Below are 8,021 nucleotides of genomic sequence, written 5' to 3'. Positions count from 1 at the left end.
GTGATGACAGGTGTAGGCCATCAGAAAGCGGGGCCAGGTTATGAGCCTGGCTAAACCCGAGCCAAACCTCCACACACGGCAGGGGGACGCGGTACATCGCGGCGTGACTCACGCCACGGACTTCCAGTTCAGCCACTTTCAGCTCGTTCCAGGGTGTTTTAATTAAACACCTTCAGAAATCTCCCACATCCAAGAGGAACCCAGCCCGGAAAATCCTCTGCACATGTAAAGGGAAGAGGTGGACCGAGTCGTTCCAGCAGAGGCCTCGGGATGAAGCCAGCCTCGCCCCGCTTGACGAATGAGCTGCTTTACGATAGGACGTCTCAAGGCTTTCTCATGCTCTCCTCCAGAAAGCTGCCAGCTTCGCTTCCCCCCCATTTGAAGCCAGATTAATGCATCTGCTCCACTCCTTCCTGTGTGCACAACCAGAGGAGTGTAACCACACACTTAAGGTAGCAGGGCGCAATGCAGAAGGCAGGGTCCCTGCTAAACCCCATACGTGCCTAAATCGTTTCTAACATAATCTACCCTGGCAGGGTTAAATTGTGTGCTGATCATTGCGTGATTAAATTGCCAGAATTAAGCTGGTATGTAAATGATGGCTGTGGTGTCTCTGCATCTCAATAGAGCTGTTTTATTCCTTCACCGGCAGAGGCTCCTCAGATATTCATTGTGCTTGACATTCCTGACGTGTGTCTTAAATCTTTCCCTCCTTCCCTTTAACTCTTCATCTTTCTCTTGTCACTCTTTCTCTCCTCTCCTACTCTTGTTCTCCATTACTCTTCCCCAGTTCTCAGATAACCACTTTTGTGCCTTCAGGCTTACAGCAGGTTCTGCTCTATATCATTTCTACCAATGCTCGCTTTGCACCTGATATTTCTGAGGGAAAAGAATCTGTCTTGTGATTTAAGACTTAACGTGATAAATATGTTGGTTTTTACATAGTGTTCTTTTGTACAACAAGAACTTTTGGCTGTGAATGTAGAATCTTATGATGCTGAAGGCACTGATTTTTTTTTTTTTTTTGGTGGGGGGGGGTAGAACAAACACATTCACATTCAAATCTGATGGACGGGCATGTGAAATAATAATATGGGTTTTTCATAGGCAGACATCTGTCAAAGATGCTGGAGGTCTGGACAGATGAATAATTGGATATTTAGAATTTCTGACAAATCAGGAGCAGCGGTGTAGTAACCTAGTAACACAGAGAAAGCCATTTGACTGGGTTATGTTTTATGGTATAGCTATGTCTAATTGTAAAACCAGTCACACATCACAGGCAATTATTATCTGCAGGAATACCAGTAATTTGACCTCTGCTTTGTGGTTGTTTTTGTGTAAGCTACTAAATTCAATATTATGTGGAAGCATTGATTGTTATGTAGAACTGTTTATGTTTAGCCTACTGTTTTGCATCTTCCTATGCAATAAAACCAAACAAGTATACTCAGTGTCATTGACAAATGTCTTAGTTTCATAATTAAAATTCTATGTGCTGGGTTTGGCACTCTAGTAATTTGATGTATCCATCACATTTTTCATATCTAGCCCATTTGCAGTGTGAGAAAAACTATATCCAGTGATCATGTTTCATACTGACATGTTATATATGGGATTTTGATACTGAACAGCAGACTTCCTGCTGTGCATTTTTCATGTTTTCTTTTTAATTATAAAGAAAAAGATGATTAGCGTGCAGCCAATTACAATACTGATCTAATATACAATAATAATACTATATCAAAAGGGGGTACGATGATACAATGGTAGGATAGATGTTTTACATGGGGGGAGTGTTTTTTTCATCATATTCACAGGGGGATCCAATTGCAACACCCTGTAACTTGAACCCTGTCAGCAGCTGATGACTATGGCACTGGCCTTAATGTGAGCATTCAAGTTTTGAACTACACAAAAAATGAAGATTTAAGGGATTTAAGCTGTCATTGTCTTTAAGTGTGATCAAAATTACTATTCTGTAATAAACACCTCAAAGTTACACAATTGAACTGTATATATGAAAATATGAATACTGACATGGTTTAATCAATATGTAATAGCATTTGGAATTACAGTGCTTGAATTACTGTTTAAGATTTTGTGAAAAAAAAATTTCTAACCATGTAGTATCTTGTTTCACATATTATTGCATAACATTTTAGGATTATAAAATTTGATGGTAACAAACAGCATTTTTGCTCACCCTTAACATGTTTTTGCTCATCTTTGATGATCATTTCCAAGAGCACTAAATCTTCATTAATTTCTGCACCACATAAACATTTTGGCTCAGGAGGAAGGAAGGAAGACATTTGGAGCCGTTTGCTGATTGCTCCAACACATGGTACAAAACAGCCCCCAAATCGTTCTGATTCTTAGAAATCAGAGTTAGTTCAAAGACAAAAGGAGATTGCATAAACTAGTTGGGATATTTTGAAAACCTTAAGATGCCATGTAGAAATCTTTTTTTTTCTTCTGTGGGGAATGAATAGGCCTATCTGTTTTTCTGTAATTGGGCACCCAGAGGAAAACAAGCTGTAAACTAATGAAATAAAGCTCCTCAGGCTGTTTACGTGAACGCCACCACCAGTGAACTTCCTCCCTGGAGTTTTGGTCAGTTCTACAGGAAAGCAGTGATGGATATAGTAAGTAATCCTGCTGGATGGGTAGGGAAGGGAGAGAGAGACAGGAGGATGTGTGGAAGAAAGATGTGTGGCAAAGTGAAACGTAAGCACTTGCGTGTCGGTTCCTTCCTGTCTCTCAGGTTCTCTTTCCTGGTCCAGATGGAACACAGTTCTGCTCCTCCTGACAGCGGTGGTCCCCGCACAGCCTTGTGGCCATTCTGACTTGTTTCTCAGGCACTGTCAGAAAACCGGAACACATGCAGTAATTACTCTGCCTCAGCACAAAATGCGGAGCGTTTCGACGGCCCATTTCTGTTCTGCTTCTAAAAGCTTTCTCCTTCGCTAGCACAACACTGTTTCGGTTAACACAGACTTTCCCGAAGATTGGAAACAGTGCCTCATCATTCTCAAACAAGGCCAGCCATATTTCTACTCGTTTTAGCCTTATATGAGGTACGTTTAATGAAAAACAAAAAACAAAAAAAAAGGATTAAGACATTGATGAAACCGATAATGCTTTTCCTTGCCCTGAAGTAAAAGAGTATAGAACATGAGGGGAGTTGGGTGAGTTATGATGCAGCATGTCTGCCCCCAGTGCTTTTATAATTATAGTGGAAGTGGCCGTATTTCTTACCATTAATATGGCATGAAGGTCCCTGGGGGAGCTGTCAAATATCCAGAAAACAAAGCAGTGTGGGGAGTCGCTACTGATCCAAATGTCAATTCGCTGCTACCACAGAAAAAAATGTATTTTTAGATGGATATAAAATAATGAATTGACATAATGAATTATAGTGTGTGCTCCAAAGAACTACTAATGTGCTTTGTATATATGAAGTGTCTGCTTCTCTGAGAGTTTTATTAGCAGGTGTGTTGTGATTCACTTTCCTTCATTTATTTTCTGAGCCACAGAGAGCTGTTGAGCAGGAATTGTGTGAATTATAGAAATGGGAAAATTAAATGATATTGCAGTGAAGGGATGTTTAAGTTAACAACATCCTGTAGTGCAGAAGTTTATTCCCTGTTCCAAAAGGGACTTTGGAGTCTCTGCCCTGTTGTTAAACCCATCAAGTGGAAAAACAGAGACCATCAAAGTAAAGAGTCTGCTCTCTGCTGTTTGGGTTAAACAGAGGGGCTTCCAGACAATTTGATTAGTGACCTACAACTGTGCAAAATAGCATGCTTTTGGCATTACACTATTACTGTAATGTTATAGACACATGGGTTTGTTATTTATATTCATTCTTATTCATTAAGAAGAGGTGCATGTGCAAACATCAGACAAAACGATGTTTTGGATTTTAATCCAAAGCATTGTTTCATCTGCTGCTTATTTATTGTTGGTGTATAAACCTGCTTCATCATTTCTTCCTAGCTTTCTGATCCTTGTACTGCTGTGAAGTGGCACAGTACAACTATAACATGACAGTCAATATATAGAGAAATATAAGGGAGAGTTTATAAATATCATGTCTTCCTGCTGTATGCAGTCCAGCTGTGACACGTATTTCCTCAATAGCTGTTCATTTTGTGTTCGGACAGTACTGTATTTCTCTCCCTCATTCTCTCTCTGTCCACCCTTCTCTTCCCCTCTCTCTCTCTCTCTCTCTCTATCTCTCTCTCTCTCTCTCTCCCCTCTTTCCACCAGCTTCTGCTCTGCTCTGTCTCACCCCTGCTGTTTGGTAATCAGCAGGGAAAACACATTTCACGGGCGTGATTACCCCAGGCGCCTGAGCGGGGGGTGGGGGGGTGGGGCTGACCAGCTTTTAGTCCTCCTCTCCTGTTTAAGAGGAGCTGGTGTGTGAGCCCCTCATCATGTCTCTTCTAGCAGGCTAAAGAGTGCAGACCAGTGGGGTCTCAACACACAGAGTACATGGCACCATGGAGGGAGGCAGTGTCATGTGTCACACTTAGGAGTGATGAGTTGCAATAAAGGTAGCAGTAATTTCCTGCACTCCCCATAAAAGAATACTCTTGTGAAGAATAATATTTATGCATCGTGGTGTGACATCACCACCGTGCCTATAGGTCTTCCACGGCATTTGCTGCCTGTTTTAACAGTGCTTTATGAGTATTTAAACGGTGCTGCCATGATGGCCCAATTTCTGATGTATTTCCATGAGTGATTTCAAGAGTGATGTCATGATGTGGAGTGATGGTTGTAATACTCAAAGGGAACAGCACGCAGAAGTAGCCAAGGACTATGGGACTTTGACATGAATTATAATATCAATGTATATTAGACAGAGGTGGACAGGAGTCTTGCAAATGGGATATTTGGATATGTAAATACGATTTGAATAACCAAAATAAAGTCACCACAGTAAACCATTTCACAAGACACACTGTTCACTTTTTGTACTAATGCCTAGTGTTGTAAGAATATTCTGGAACTTTGGGAATTCTGTGTAAGGTTCTGGGTGTCGTGTTTTAGCCCTCACTGACATCACTGTTATGGCATCGGGTGCCATGTAACTGTTTGTTATTCCTTTGTCTCCATGGTGATTCTCAGCATGTGGTTTGGTTTTGTTTTGGTTTTTGTCTCCACCTTTAGTCTTGTTTCTTGTGTATTCAAGTTCTATTATTAAGTTCTGCATCACAAAAAAGCTATTTTAGAGCATTGTTAACATGGGCACTGTTACACGCAAAATAAATCACTTTGGAGGTTATTGTTTGATAGCTGTTGTTGGTCATTATCTATAAATATTCTTGCAAATATAAATTTGTGCAGTCTGTAAATCATTACAGACTGGCACCTTTTTTGCATTTGCATAAAAAAATAATAAAACGGATGAATATGAGAGGGCAGGACGTCTAGAGGGAGAGACCCAATTATGACCCGTAAAGAAATTGTGGCCATTTTTGTACATTGTCCCCTTATAAGTAACTGATACATTAACATAATCTTAAATATAATTGCCAATCTTAGTACTTTGTTCCAAATGACTTTAAATTATTGCCTGAAGTATGCACACTATAGGCATCACCAGACGTTGCCTTCAGCACCAGTCAAGCCTTTCACACTGCTGTTTTCTCTTCATTGTTCCTCCTGACACGTTTCTGCCTTTCTGTCATGTCTTCACTGACTGAAACGCATGCTGAGTGGGCTTGGAGTTGATGATTGACTCAGGAACCCACTCAGGAACCGTCCACTTCACAGGCCTGTTAAACCCAGTCCTTGCTTTACCAGTATGTTTCAGGTTATTGTCCTGCTGTGAGGTGAGAAACCATCCACTGAGCTTTGAGACCTTTGGCTTAAACAGAGCAGCTAAGACTTGTACACTTCGGAAATCATTCTGCTGCTGTCAGAAGTCAAGTGTGATATGACCATGGTGCATTCATTTCTTTATGGTGTTTTATGACATGAATGCCTATATCTCGGTTAGTGTTCTTCATCTGTGCAACCTTCTTAGCTCACATCTGAATGTGTTCTTCAGCCATGATCCGCTTTGGTCTGCAATGGCTGTTAAGGTTTGTTATAACTAAGCTCACAAGTGCATTCTTGATTTTTAACAGTATACCAAAATGTTGACTGCAGTGTTGCTTTGCAGGCATTTACAGACTCCAGATGCAAACATGACCTCAACTGTTGACTTCTTGTTGGCTAGCTTTTATATAAACCCATGGAGCAATGACACATAGTTGGGCAAGAAACAGCGAAGCCGCCTGAGAACAACTGGACTCTGAATTATGTTTCCCTGAGACTGTGAAAGAACACTTGATTCTTGAAACATTTGCTTGATATATATTCTCTTAACATAATTTTAGCCTACTAGTCTCTTACAATTCATATCCAATACAGAGGCGACATTTTCTACCCATGTATTTAGGGACTACACTATGTCTCTTGATGTCAAATGAGTTTTATGCTGTTTTGTAATTCTTTAGATTTGTGTAGTGTGCTAACAACTGAGCAAAGTCAGGGCTCCTCTCCACAAGCAATTACAGAGTTTACAGTATGCAGTGTGTTTATGGGCAGGAGCTGAGAACCTAGAGCTTTTCCAAATGCACTGGGCTCTGTCTGCACCGAGGTGTCTATTATTCCCCTCGGTCTGCATCAAGAGTTCACAGAACAGACCCACACACATCATCCTCGTCCTTTAAAGACGCCGCCCTGACACGGCTACCGTGTGACGAATGCCAGGGTGCATGAGGCATCGTGATTTGCAAGTGACTGATGAGTGTTGAGGAGCACTGTGTTGGGATCGAAATGGAGTGCTGGAGTCATTCCCTCAGTGTCTCTCCATTCCCACAGCAATCGTGCTACGTTCACCTGGCACTCTCCGTCTCTGACGGCCTTTCTCTTTGGCGTGGTTAAATCGTCCATAACGCATAAATGCTCGTTTATAAAAGCCTACAGACGCGGAGGTCGTTTACAGAAATGAATCACCTTCCCGTGTCTCAGGTCTGTACTGTCTGTCATGCTAGACCAGGCACATGGTTTCCTCCCGAGACACCTCCGCCTGCCAACATGGTGTATTTGAACATGGCAGGCTCGCTGTTCTTCCAAAATCAATACTTTAGGGATTTTTTTCATCTTTCCATAAATTCTTCGATTTCTAATTTGAGATGGTGATGTGAATGCAAATGGAAAGCCACGTGGACTTATGCTGTCTACTGCATTGTGTTCCTAACAGAGTTATGTTCATTAATCAGCAGTTGGTTAATGGAAAGAATCTGTTGAGTGCTGTTTCCACTCCCAAATGATAGGTTTAGCTGAGCTTGGCTAGCTTAATGAACACAACACATCAGAAAATGCCATGTTTCTGCTAATAGGGAGTCTGTCCACTGAGTCATTTACAGAATAATCTAAATATATGCAGGATAACTTTTATGATAATTGCTCTCTGTGACAGTGAGCTGTTATGAAGATGTCTAGTACAGCGTCTAGTGCAATTAGTTATTAGGGGAATATATGGCATATACACCATTGTTATCAGCTCTCATGCTACTTTTCTGATCTCCACATATACCTCTGAAACCTTTACACACAATGGACATATTCTATAGACCGCTCCCTCTCCACCTCACATTATACTTGCGGTTAACTGGCGAAATATGGCAGAAATATAAAAAGGAATCAAGCATTATAAGAGGAACAAAATGTTCTCGGTGTCTTGTGTGTGCAGTGATGTTATGTGCATGTATGCTAGTGAGGTGTGACACCAGTGTAGGTCGACTTGCACAACATTAGAGGAAGCCCATTAAACTTTATTGCTTTGATTGTGTGCGTGGGGAACAAAACTTAGAGAAATGAACCTTGACTGCCGTCAGACTTAACAAGCCATGATGAGCGATAAAACACACTCTGACTCTGACTAGTGTTGTGGGGGACTAGCAATGGACAAAATTGTTAAAGGAAACACTCTTGATGGAAGGATTTATCAACAACCT

Source organism: Brachyhypopomus gauderio, chromosome 13 (assembly GCF_052324685.1).
Source record: "Brachyhypopomus gauderio isolate BG-103 chromosome 13, BGAUD_0.2, whole genome shotgun sequence".
NCBI classification, from domain to species: Eukaryota; Metazoa; Chordata; class Actinopteri; order Gymnotiformes; family Hypopomidae; genus Brachyhypopomus; species Brachyhypopomus gauderio.
Note: the sequence above shows the minus strand (reverse complement) of the source record.